The following is a 13,998-nucleotide window of genomic DNA, read 5'->3' as shown; positions in this document are numbered from 1 at the left end:
ACAGGCCCTCCCATCGGGAACAGCTCCCTGGGGTTTCCTCCCGGCCTGGGTGTTGGAAGCTGAGGTCTGTCACCCCACAGGCCTCAACAATTGGTGACAATAATAAGAAAATATCCAGGGCACACCTTCATCTCTCCGAGGTGAGAAAAAAAATGGTAAGAAATCAGCCTGGGGTTCAGAGAGTGCTTCTGAGAGCGGGCAGTTTAAAGGGGAAGAAAATTGGCGAATTTCACTGGTCAATTTCACTTCATTTCGTTCAATTTCGTTCAATTTCATTCCTTTTCATCCGGCGCCTGGAGGCCCGAGGCCACGAAGAGGGGGAGGAGGGGTCTTTCCGGGCAGAATTTCCCCCATCTTGCAGATTTACTTTCTATAGCCGTGAAGGACAACCTTGATCCTCCCAACTTTGACATACAGGTTTCAGCCGCCGCTAAGGGCGGACATTTTATTTGTATTGAAGAATAGTTGGTTTGGGTGATCGAGGCCGGTCGCCGAGCCCTTCCCGCACTTCTCTGTTGCGGCCCAATTAAAACGTTTTAATTCTTTTCACCGCCGATTCCTCCCCATCTTTCTTTCTTTCTCCAGGGGCTCCCAGACCACCCAGGAGCCAGAGTTGCGGGGTGGGGGGCGGGGAGGGGTGGCCACTTCCCCACCATTTCCAATTTGTTCTCGCCACAGCGGGCGCGTCTTCGTGGTTACAAAGCGCTTTCCCCTCTGATGACTTTTTTTCCTTTCAAAAGCACTTCTATCTTCCCCACTCTTCAACTAGCAACCGTCCCCCGACCACCCCTCCTCCTTCCCCGCTCCGGTTTATTTAAACTTCGCCTCCTCTAGCGCCGCCGGAGCGCGCACTTAATGAAGTTGAAGGCTCGGTGAGCCCGGGTGAAGAGGGTTTGGAATCTGTTGAAAGCCGTGTTTTGTGACACTGATTGGGGCGGGGTGGGGTGGGGGGCAGGGGGGCAGTCGCGGACCAGACAATGACAGACAGACCAGGCGGGTTTTCCAGCGCCGGAGAGTCAGGCGAATAAAGGCGCCGGTGAGGTTTAAACGAAGGACCCAGCAGGAGAAAGGGAGAAAGGGTTTTTGCATGTGGAGCGTGCCTAAGGTTTGGGTACTTGGAAGAGGGGGCGAGGGGCCGCTGGCCTCGGTCATTCCGGACGGAATTCGGAGTTTACCCTGCGCCTTCCGCTAAAAGAGAAGCGGGGTGGGTTTGAGTTGACGCCTGATGATTCCGAAGATCGTGAAGGCGACTAGGGCCTGAGAAGACCTCCAGGAGGCCAGCTAGGGTGATGAGACCCAGCCCACATTTGTCCCCGGGCGGGTTCCGCAGAGAGATTGTAAAAGAACGAACGGTGGGCGGTGGTGAGCCGAGAAGTGCAGCTCCCGAGCTTTCGCCTATCTGGGGGTTGGAAGGAGAGAAAGAAAAGAGGATTGAAATTTTGGAGCGAGACCATTCTGCTTTTTAAAAGATCAGCATAGACACGCATCCACGGAGGAGAGGATCGGTAGGGAGGACGGGAGATTCCCCGCTCTGGTTTCAAGGACGAGTGTTTTGCGCGGGATAGAGGGTGCGGCGCGGCGCGGCGCGGGGCGGAGCGGGCACCGCCTCCTTCCGCAGCCGCCTCCGCGGCCGTGGCCGCCGCGCGCCCGAGCGGTCGTCCTTTCCCCTCCACCTCCCCGCCCAGACCCCCCCAGAGGCTTCCGCCGGCTGGGGAGGAGGCACCGGTGCGCCCCGTCGCTGGTCTCTCTGCGCCGACACCCTCGGCTTTGTCTCTAAGCCTCGCTGCGCTTCCAGCTCCGCGTTCTGGGTTCTGGCGCAGTGCGGTCTTTTCGTTCCACGCGGACTCGAGTTCCAGGGCGTGCGTTTCTGCCAGCCGTAGGACGGCGTTGGCCGGCCCCTTGCCTCCCGGCTCCCGTTATAACCCCCTGCCCGAAATGCTGTCCTCCAGCAGGGCTCGTTAACGCCCCCCCTCCCCCAGTCTTTACTGTTCTTTATCCACGTCCGGCTGAGGGGCGCGCCACACACCTGGCGCGCGCCGGCGGCTCGGAAGGATCCCGCGCGCCTCGCCCAAGGAAGTCCGCACGTTGGAGGTCTGTGCTCGATTTCCCCTGCACACACAAGTTGCGTTATGGCCTCAGGCTGGTCTTACCTCGGGGTGGTGGTGGTGGTGGTTGTGTTAATTACGGTTGCACGAGTGTTGGTACTGGAAAGAGCGAAGGACTAGGGGAACCAAGAATTTAAAATCCTCCCTTTGAGTTCTAGAAAGTGTTTGAAGTTACCTGTAAGGGCACTGCCAGAGTGTGCGCAAAGGTGAAGGGGCGGGGGGCGCTAGGGTGCCAGAGAGGACTTCATTGTTCCAATGAGAACTGGGCGGCTGACGGAGGACCCCAGCTTGGCCCTTCTACTCCTCGACTCCCCCAAACAGGTGTAGGTGCTTCTGGGCGTCGCGGCTTGGTTGTTGCAATCTGAATGGGTTGCGGATGGGCTGGGGCAGGCTGGGAGGAAGGAATTCAGCTCTCCACCTCTACTTTAGCTCCCTCTTCTCTCCCCTCGGCCTTTTCGCCTGGCTCCTTGGGTTCTCATCTCTATTGCATGCAAATGTCCCAATCCGTTTTGGGTTAGGTTTTCGCTTCCCCACGAGTCACTGTAATCAAAGAGTGCAAGCTGGTGAAGCTGTCGCTTGAATGAGCTGCCCTGACGGTAAGAAGGTAGGGAGTCCCAAGGACCTGGCCCGTCCGCTTGTGAGAGGAAAGACCTCTTCGAAGCCCAGCAGCGGGTCAATTGTGGAGCTGGGAAGAGAAGCCAAGGACTTGCACGCTCAGTGCAAGGATAGGATCTCAAGGCTTCGTCCACGGCGCGGGGCGAGGAGGTGGGAGAGCTTGTGGCCACCCCCCAGCCGCCCCAGTCTGGCCGATTTTGTGGAGTCCGGGGAGGGTGGAGGCTGGCGGGGAATTTGCACTCCCAGAGGTCTTTAGCATGGCCACACGAGGGCCGATGGGTTACAAAGCCAAATCTTGCTCCTAAGTACTGGGCAGCCTCTTGGCATACCCGCACCTTAGTCCCTAAATCCCTTTGCTGATGACCTGAAAAGTGCAAGGTGGAAATTAGAGACAGTTTTCCTGACTGAGGAATTACCCGATGGAAGTCAAATGTGCTACAGACTAGTTAATACTTTCTTAGGAGAGTTTTTTTTTTTTCTGTTTGGCTTCCTCCCTCTCTTCCTTCCTTTCTTCCTTTCATCCTTCCTTCCCCCTTCCCTTCCCTCCCCTCCCTTTCCTCTCTCTTCCTTTCCTTCTTCCTTCCTTCCCTCCCCTCCCCTTCCTTCCTTCCATTCCCTTCTCTCCCTTCCTTCCTCCCTCCTCCTTCCCTTCTTCCCTTCCTCCTTCTTTCCTCCCTCCCTCCTTCCCTTCCCCTCTCATTTCTCTCTTCCGTAGTATTGGGCACCTACTGTGGTCTAGACATTGCCCCGGAGGTTCAGCAGTGCTCAAACATCTGTCTCATATCATGACAAACAGGAAAATTCAATAATTGAGAACTGAAAGGCAGAGCAAGTGACTCCCCATATTAGAAGAAAAAATGGCGTTTGAAGGATTAAGGATGTAGATTTCCACTTAATGACCATATTTCTATATATCACAGCCTATAGGTGTATATTTGGGGTTGGTGACTGTATTTATGCTAGTGTATGTAAAGAAATGTGTATGGATCAGTGTCCTTAGGTGACTTTGCTTGGGGTTATTACTTGTAAATTAATATGTGTATGCTAACATTCATTTGTGACCGTATTAGTGTGTCTGTGAGTGTGGTGAATTATCTTGGGTGGCTGAACCTGGGAAGATGTGTGGAGGGTTGGGGTGGAAGGTAGGGGAATGGTTTCTTGCAGCTGTGGGGAGGAAGGGAAGTGAATTCCAGGCATTATTATTATTATTATTATTATTATTATTATTATTACTGGGACCTATCCATCTCACCCTTTCTCCCCCACAGACAAGGCTGGGGACATGGAGCTAGAAGCAAAGTTGCTGAAGGGACAGTGACTGGCTGGGCAGAGGAGCAGGCTGATCTCCCCCCACCCCCAGGTTCCTGCTTCCTGCTTTTCCCACCTTGTCCAGCCCCTGCAGCCTGACTAGGCTCAGGATCTAGGTTGGTTCTGATTAGCCCTTCACCCCTGGCTGCTAGTGCTGCTAGCTGCCTTTGCCCCAGCCCACAGAAGGGTTTGGTTATCTGTCCTAGGTGTCTTTGGAGCCTCCCTTTTGGTTCTCAGGAAACTATTTTGTAGGTACAGACTGTAATATTAGTGCTTTCATGGTAGCCAAAGCTAACAGGTATGGTTGAGGAAACAGGTTGAATGGTGGTTGGTTGGGAGGTACTAAGGGCTAGCATTCGTGCCCAGTTTCATAGCAGGATCCTGGATGAACTGTCAGACCCTAATGGCACAATTAAAGCGCTCATCCAGCTATTCTGAGAACTCAAACTCTGGCCATTCTCCCTTAAACTCTAGGGCCATCTCAAGAGTGCCTGAGGCTGTCCATGCTTCTGATTCCTCCTTCCCAGAGGTAGCACAGGGAGAAAGTTGCCTACAGCAGCAGCTGAGTTGCTGGGAGCAGGGAGGAGGATTGTGGGCCATCTCCTGTGTCTGGCATTTTTCCTTTCTGCCTGGCTCAGGATTGGACGTGGTGATCAAATCCCTGCCTTAGCCTCCAGTTAGCACAGAGGCTGGCATCAATAGCCCACTTGAAGTCTAGAGTAGGGTATAGGATATAGTCAGAATTTGCCAGCAAACCGTCTTTTCCTGTGAAGCTTTCTCAGGTGGCAGCTTCTCCCTCCTCCTCCCCTCACTTCTTCCTGTCCTGGGATTGAGAATCTGCCAGCAGCTTTTCCACCTGGCTGCTCCAAGCCTTACTTCCCATATCCCACCCAGCTCTATGCCTTTCACAAAGTGGAGCTCGGAAGAGAAAGTGGCTGGAGCCAATTCTTCCTGGGTCAGAAGTGCTGATAGAGCTTAGGGCTTTGGGAGGGGGTTTGATGCATAAGTAAGGGTGTGGACATGTGTGTGCATGTGCACACGCATGTGCAGCAATAGAGATTCTGACTTCCGTTAACCCCAACACGGTCCCAGGCTTTGGTTTCTCTTTCTCTCTCTCCCTGGATCTTCATCCTAGTACATTCTGTGAAGATACTTATCTAATGCTGGGGGTAGAAAAGGAGGAGAGAGGATCCTTGGTTGTCGGGGTGGGGGGCGGAATGCTGATCTCTGTACTAGCCTTAGGGCTAGTACCTCTCATTAGGCCTCAGTTTCTCTGCCTGAGAAATGGAACTGCAATAAGCTAGTCTGGACTCATCTTCTGGTCTACAGGTAGTGGCCAACTCCCAACTGTTCTTTGTAGTGTGCTGGGTGCTTTTTCCAACCCCTGCGCTTCCTGGGCAGTGAGAATATTGAACTTTACTGACACAGCCCAAGCAGTGCCATAGTAGGTAGGTGGGATGAGAACGTGGGGCTTTCCTAATGAAAAGGGCTTTCTGGGGAAAGCTAGGCCTCTTTCCTCCACTGGCTGGGCCCTAGAAGGATGCCCAGGTCCCAGCTGGAGTAGGCCTCCTTTGTGGAGGAGGGGGAGTGAGAAGATAGCTATCTGAAGGCAGCCGGTAGAGCTTTAGCCCCAACTCTTGTGTCTGAAGTTGGCACTGGGAAATGGTGGCACAAAAAAGTGAAAGGAAGCCGTTAACTCAGCCTCTTCTTACTCCAGCGTCTACCCTGTCCCTTCCAGAAGCCCTGCCAGGACATGAATGTTGAGGAGGCAAGCAGAGCAGGGAACCTTACAGCTGGAGGACTGGCCAGGTGGTCCAAAGCCAGGGTGGGGAGGGAAATTGAATGTTCCTGTGGTGACCAAAGGAGAATTTTAGATTTTGTGGGGATTTCTGGGAGTGGGTGCTTTCAAGCAAATCAGCAGAGTGGGTACCTTCCCTGGCCCAGGGAAATGGGGAGTGCCAGAGAGGAAGCATGCATGGACTCTGCCCTAGTTTCTCTTGGAACTGAGATTGTATTTTCTCCATGACATTTTCTTCTCTTGCCTATATCTCAGATTCTCAGGCTCACCCAAATTGTTTGTGTATACCCAACTTGCATTCTGTGAGCTGAAAAGAGTCTCAGAAAGATGCCTGCCAAGAATATTGAGAAGCACATACAATTGCTAAAGGGCTGTGGGTGGAACCCAGAAGAGAAAGCTGGGTGGGCAGCTGAGAAGTGAGGTTCCTAAACCTGAGAAATGGAATGGCAATAAGACTCATCTTCTGGCCAACTCCCAACTGTTTTTTTAGTCTCCTGGGGTGCTTACTCCAACCCCAGGGCTCCCCGGCTGCTTTCTGAGTGCTGACTGGGCCCAGCCACCTGGGGGCGCCGCTGGCCCCAAAGTCCCCAGAGCTTATTCTGTGTGAACCAGAACATGTCCTTGGCTAACAAGAGATAACCCTATGCTATCCAACGTGACCCTGCCTCACCTTGAATCACCAACCCTCAGAGGCCGATTCTACAAGTCAGGATGACCCTTGCTCCAAAGTGGATGACCTAGTGCTAAAAAGGGATGACAACAAGGGTGACCCTGCTCTGGGCAGGCCTGACCCTGTGCTAACAGGAATGACCCTAAGCCAACTGGGACAGATCCATGTGCCTGGGTTCTGTGGATTGATTGCTTTGTTCTGAAGGGGACCCTGCCCAGATTAGGTGGTAAGGCTGCACTGGGGCTCTGGCTCTGAAGCAAGGATGCCTCACCCTTAAACTGGTCCACTTGTTTTCCCTCCAACCTTTCAGGCAGCTCTGGGGCACCTGACTAGAGAGAAATTGCAAGGCCAGGGATATCTCAAGGAGGAGGCTGGGTAGGAGGGGTGGTCAACAGCATTGATTCCCTCCAGGAGGATCACCGTGGGGATGAAAGACCTGAATTCTTTTCTGTATCTTTTTTTTTTTTTTTTTTCTTTTTGGCCAGTCCTAGGGCTTGACCTCAGGGCTTAGAAGCTTTTTCACTCACAGTCAGCTCTCTGCCACTTGAGTCACAGCTTCATTTCTGGTTTAAAAAAATAATATTATTAATTGGAGATAAGAGTGGCATGGACTTTCTAGCCTAGGCTAACTTGGAATTGCTATTCTCAGCTCTCAGCCTTCCGAGTACCTAGGCTGATAGACATGAACCACCAATGCCAGACTTACATCTGTCTTTGGCCTCTGCTTCAGCCAAATTGCTCTCAAACCCACCCCATTGCCTTACTCATAGTCATATTTGTACAGCTTTGTGTGTTCTTCTTCCTTTTTCTTCCCCTCCTCTTCTCTCTCTTGCAGGGATTGAGCCCAAGGGCTTTCACATACTAAGTGAGCACTCACTGAACTATACTCCTGGCCCATATGAGTCATTTCTTGGGATTCATCTTCTCTTTGTAAAACAAGCTCATGGCCTGGCAGTGCACAACTGCTGGAATGTCTTCCTATGTTCAGCCCTCAGTCCCAAGACCATCATTTTGACACTGTTTTAGTCAGTACACCTCCTTTGTGCCTGGTTTTTCCTCCTGCCCAAATTACATGTGGTTCCAGTCCTAAGTATGCTGACAATCTGGTAGAGAAAAGAAACACACACATGCAGATCTAATTAAAGCTTGGATAGGGGCTCTGAAGGAGGACAAGAAATACTTTGAGAGATATAACTGAAGAATATAATCCGGGACAGGTGTGACTTCTAACTCTGGTAGGCTAGAACCTGTTATGGGAAAGGTCATCACCCCAACCTTCATCCTGTTTGACTCTGACTTCAGTAAACAGAGTTTTGGCCTCTGTCAGCCAGCCACCCTAGCTAGGGACCCTCCCAGAGTAACATATCTGTCCCAGAGAGCTCCCAACTGAACAGCAAGGAAGGACTCAACCTTCATCCTAATATCCAGAGCATCTTCAGAGCCCTTTTCTTCTCAGTGGGTCCTCTGGGTTCGAGAGGTTAGCCTGTCCCTCATGAGTATGTTGTTGAAGCCAGATCAACTTTGGTATATGAGATACCTTCAGTTTGAGACTCTTATGGTATTTGGCACAATAAATAGTTTATTTTAAAAAAGATACTTGTAGCCTATTCTTTAATGAACCTAGAGCTGGTGAGTCAGTCTATGGTTTATGGGTCTGATAGCTCCTTTTTCTCCTCTCTGTTTTTCTTACTTCTAATCAGGAGTCAAACCTTCCTTCTAATTTTCTTCCCAGTATTTTGGTGTTAGAAACTGTTCCCAGGGTCATTATGACTTCTAGTGCTTTCAAGTAACTAATAATTGTGAGGTGGTGTTTTCTACTTACTACTCTTCCTTCCTCACCATCTGCTCAGGAGCCAAATCTGATGCATGTCACTATTGCTAGCACACAGCACAAGGCTTTCAGGAGTAGAGTTAATGTTACTCACAAGTGCGGCCCTTCCTAGAAAGACAATGCTCTCTGGTGATTGGTGTGGTAAGGGGAGAAGGAGTAGTAATATTCAACCCAGGACCCTGAACCCCAGGGTTGCAGGATAACCTGAAGGGAGAGAGGTGTCTTGACTCAAGCTCAGTGCATCTCCATCCTCCAGACAAAAGGAGCCTGGGCTGGCAGATCATGTTCTGAAGCAGGAGGCTGGGGAGCTGCTTCCATGCTGGTCTTGTACCCTCTGTATAGCAGGTGTCCTTCAGCAGGCTGCCCTGCAAATCTAAGTGCATAGAGAGGCTGATAACTGCTGCCCAGGGGCAGAGACCCCCCAAGTGCTTATTGGGAGTGGGGTGAGTGGGGTAAGAGAAGGAGGGAAGAAGGACTTTGTCTGGGACTCTGGAGGAGTTTAGCATTCACCAGAGTTGGGAGAGGACCTCTTCCAGACTTTTAATCTTGTCTGGCTATCAAAACAACCCTCCCCCTTCTCCACTAGGGACACATATCATTATGATGTCCCAAGCCTCCGGCTCCTAAATAGGTTGTGTGTGTTTTAATACATAATAGCTATGTTAAAGTTATATTTATAAATTAGGCACAGTGAATATAACAATAAAAACTAATGATAAAATAGGATAATGACAACAGTATACCATAGTAAAAGTTATTTAAAACTTATGAATTGTTTATTTCTGGAATTTTCCACTTAATATTTTTAGAGCATAGTTGTCCATGAATAACTGCAGTTGTGGAAAGGGAATTGGAGGATAAGTGGGCACTACCATGCAGAGACCTATCTATGGGGCAGTGCGCATTGGCTGGAAGCCCACACTGGGCAGAAATAGTTCAAAAAGGGAAACTGATGCTCCAGTGTGGAAAGGCACATGAGAGGAGTGTGTCCAGTGCAGGGGGAGGGGTAATTTTGGGACTCCGGGACCTTCTGTCTAGGGCCTTCAACATTCTCTAGGAGTCTTTTCTTTTGTGCCAACGACCCCTCGTGGGCAAACTAGTAAAGCCCATAGTCCTCTAAGAATGAAGATTTTTATTTATTTGTGAATTCATTTGGTTATTTTGAGATAGAGTCTTAGTAGGTAGCCCAGTAAGTGGCCTTAAATTCCTGTCTCAGGTCATCAGTGGATAATGTTTGTACTCCTAGCTACTCAGGAGGCTGAGATCTGAAGATCATGGTTCAAAGCCCTTTCCTGTAACCACCAAAAAGCCTGAGGTACAGCTATGGCTCAAGTAGTAGAATGTCAGCCTTGAACATAAAAGCTAAATAAGAGCTTGAGGCTCCAGGTTCTGGCTCCAGTACCAGAACATACACCAAAAAGTTCTTGCCTCCGCTTTTTAAATGCTGGGATTACAGGCAAGTACTACTGACAATCCCTGGCAAGAATCAAATTCACAGGACTACAAAAGAAACCAGTTATATTTAGATTCAAATTTCAAATATCAAAGTATAATTTTTTTGCAGGCCAGGCACCAGTGGTTCACCCCTGTAATCCTAGCTACTCAGGAAGCTGAGATCTAAGGATCAGGGTTCAAAGCTAGCCTGGGCAGGAAAGCAGGTGAGACTCCTATCTCCAATTAACCACCAGCAAACCAGAAGTGGCACTGTGACTCAAAGTGGTAGAGTGGTAGCCTTGAGCAAAAAGAGCTCAAGGATGGTGCCTAGGCCTGGAGTTCAAGCCCCATGACAGACAAAAAAATTTTCTTGCCACATAATTTTTGTAATAAAATAATTGGAAAAACTGGTGACATAACCATCAGATATCTTTCTATGATTCTGCTCACTTATAATCCAAGCTATTTTAGAGGCTGAGGTGAGAGGATTTCCTGAGTTTATAAGTTTAAGACTAGCCTGAGCAACATAGTAAAACCCAGTTCAAAAGAAAAATAAAGTGATGGAATTAACAGTTCAATTTAAAAGTGTGTAAATAATCTCTTAATATTTCTGTAACAACATTGTGTGTGTGTGTGTGTGTGTGTGTGTGTGTGTATGTGTGAGTGTGTGCATGCGTGCATATGTGGGCCTATACCTGTACTGGGGCTTGAACTCAGGGCTTCTCCCTCTCTAGTGTTTTTCCCCCCCTCTGGTTGTGGGGGATTGAACTTGGCCTGGGCTCTGTCTCTGAGCTCTTTCACTCAAGGCTAGCTCTCTACCACTTTGAGCCACAGCACCACTTCTGGTTTTTGAGTGGTTAATTGGAGATAAGAGTCTCTTGGGGAGTTTTCTGTTTGAACTGGCTTTGAACTGCAATCCTTAGATCTCAGCCTCCTAAGTAGCTATGATTACACGTGTGAGCCACTGGTTTCTGGCTTGCTTGGCTTTTTGGCACAAGGCTGGCATGTTACCACTTGAGCCAGATCTACTTCTGGCTTTTTGTTGGTTAATTGGAAACATAGTCTTACAACTTTTTCTGCCTAGGCTAGTTTCCAACCTTCATCCTCAGATCTCTGCCTCTTGAGTAGCTAAGCTTACAGGCATGAGCCACCTGCACCTGGCTAAGACCTTTTTTCATCAGTGGTCCAAGTAATTTTCATTGGCAGCTGGAGAGACAGCTGCCATCTTTTTGTCTGTTTTAAAAAATATTTTTTTTTCTAGTTGAGAAGTATTTCCATTGCCATCATTTATTACGGAGCTGAAGAAATAGCCAGGAGATGCACTGGGATGCGTCTCACCTCAATAAGCTCCTATGCTGTCTAGAGACCCACATTGTTTTGGGTTTTGGAATCAGTGTCAGTTCAGAATGACATTCAATAGTATCTACAAGGTAGGATTGTTTTCTCTTCCCCCAGTACAGTTACCATTGTAAAAAGTGACAGGTTCTTTTGGGGGAAGGCCTGATAAAATTAACAATACAAATTTTAGAAATTTAGTGTGAGATCCTTACTGTAGGACATTTGGTGGTCCATTTATTCAAAGGGTTCTGGTCTACTCTATTTGCTGTGCCTACTCTATAGCAGTGCTTACCTATCTTTGGTATTTATCTGTGAAACATTACCTGCCCCTCCCACACCTACACTAAGATCCATTTCCTTTCAATGCATTCACATTTTCCCATAGATTGACTGAGATTCTCACTATAAGATCTGGCTGAAACTGGGTACCGGTGCCGCACGCCTGTAATCCAAGCTACTCAGGAGGCTGAGATCTAAGGGTTACAGTTTAAAGCCAGCCAAGCAGAAAAGTCCATGAGATTCTTATCTCCAATAAAGTATTCAGAAAAAGCTGGAAGTGGTACTGCAGCTCAAGGGGTAGAGCTCTAGCCTTGAGCACAAAGAGGCTTAGGGACAGCGCCTAAGCCCTGAGTTCAAGCCCCAAGACCAGAGGGGGGAAAAATGTTCCAGGTAAGATTTATCACAGACACTTTAAAGTTGTTGAATTTATTTCTTAAAGTATTAGTAAGAAGCCTTCTGAACTCTCACAGTATGTGCAAATAGATTTTTTTTAAATATACTGTTATTGTAAAGGTGATGTACAGAGGGGTTACAGATCCCTAAGGCAGGTCAGTCTTTGGTACAGTCTTTTCTTTTTTCTTTTTTCACTGGTCCTGAGGCTTGAACTCAGCGTCTGAGCACTCTCCCAGAGCTTCTTTTGCATTACCACTTGAGCCACAATGCCATTTCTGGCTTTCTCTGTTTATGTGGTACTGAAGAATCGAACCCAGGACTTCATGCATGCTAGGCAAGTACTCTACCACTAAACCACATTTCTAGCCTACAGTGTTTCTTTTCGTCCTTTATTGTTTTGTTTTTTGTTTTGTTTTTTTGGGTCCGGTTGTGATGCCTGAACTCTGGGCCTGGGTGCTGTCCCTCAGCTCTTCAGTTCAAGGCTAGCGCTCTACCACTTGAGCCACAGTGCCACTTCTGGCTTTTTTCTTTTTGCTTATGTGGTGCTGAGGAATTGAACCCAGGGCCTCAGGCATGCAAGGCAAGCGCTCTACCACTGAGCCACCTTCCCAGCCCCTCTTTTTGTCCTTTAAAAAATATTTTAAAATTTGTAGTGCTGGGAATCAAACTCATAGTCTCATGCATGCCAGAAAAATGTCCCACCACTAAACTACATGCATAGCCCATACATGTTTGGATTACTCTTTTTGCTTTGTTTGAGATAGAGTCTAACAGTGTGGCCTGGGCTGGCCTCAAACATATGACCTTCCTGCTTTAGCCTTCCAAGTGTTGGCCACTGTGCCTGGCTAGTTCCTGTCCTTTATCTCTACTGAGACCTGAATTGATCTCCTTAGACCTCTGTCTACTCATCCATTCTACCTAGGTCTTCTTTCTCTCCTCCTTTGTTCTCTCCCTACCCTTTCCTTCCCAGTTTGTCTTTCTGTCTTAGCTGTGCCTCGCTCTAATTTTCTTGTGAGCAGCAAGCCAAAATCTCCATAGGAGGGCAGTTCTGTGTGAGCTTTTTCAAGAAGAAGTCTGCATCATGAAGGCTCCCATGTACAGCCCCTGAAGCACCTCTGAAGAGGGATTTAGTGTGGTCACTGTTCTCATACCTTGGAGGGCCCCAGAAGGGCTACAAATCTGAATGCCCCTTAGACACACAATGGGTCAGCTTTCCACGCATCAGGCCACCTCCTCTGGTTACTGCTGAGCAGAGTCCCTGAATCTCCTCTGTCCTGGGCAGATAGATGGGTTGCAGTTTCTTCTTTAGCCCAAATGACCCCTGCCCTCATCTTTTCCCTCCCTTATCCTTTGCTCCTTCTTTTCTTTCCACCCCTGCATCCCCATTGCTCATTAATGGAGAGGGCATGCTGATCAGGTTTCTGGGGTGTGGGGTATGTTTGCTCTTGGATAGTTATTAGGGAAGCAGACCTACTCTGCAGACACTCCCTGGGGAGAGGGCCAGCAAGTGCTCAGCCTGCTTTGTACAAATACACACAGAGGCGCGGATGTGCTAGTGTGTGATCACACACTGGCTCTCTGCTCCCACCCATTCTACCATGTACACCATCCATGGGGTGGGGCTCTGGGAGAAACACCAGCATGGGAGTCCAAATACAGACACATCCAGAGGTTGGCTGCATTACCACAATTATATGAAAAACTTGGTTTCCTTAGAGCATGTGGATAATTCTCAACCAATTAATAGATGGGGAAAGTATATTTCCTGGGAATAAATATATTCAGAGTGAGTATTGTTGATCAGTCATGTGTGACTACTGCCTCAAAGGAAATTTCCCTAGCCATTCCCTAGAGGTGTCTCATGGCACAGGTGTATGAATGGGGTGAGACGGTCAGAGTCTGGGATCCTTATCATGTATTGGCAAGTGTGTCTTCAACAGGGAACTGGGATGATTTAGTGATGATGACTGGGTGTGTAACTATGAGTGTGTGTGTGTGTGTGTGTGCACGCGTACGTGTGTGCATGCACGTGTGTGCATGCCTGTGGTGTTCACAGGTCACGGTGTATTTGTTGTATACATATGTGCACATGCCTGCCTGGGCCCACCAGGAGAGGTATGCATGCATTGGGAGCAGTGGAGAGACAGCCAGCCTGGCTCTTGGGGGGCGGGGAGGGAACACTCATGTATGAAGAGCTCATGCTGGAAAGCGGCTGTTTAACAACTTG

Source organism: Dipodomys merriami, unplaced genomic scaffold (genome assembly GCF_024711535.1).
Source record: "Dipodomys merriami isolate MVZ:Mamm:240054 unplaced genomic scaffold, mDipMer1.0.p SCAF_34, whole genome shotgun sequence".
Taxonomy (NCBI): Eukaryota; Metazoa; Chordata; class Mammalia; order Rodentia; family Heteromyidae; genus Dipodomys; species Dipodomys merriami.
Note: the sequence above shows the minus strand (reverse complement) of the source record.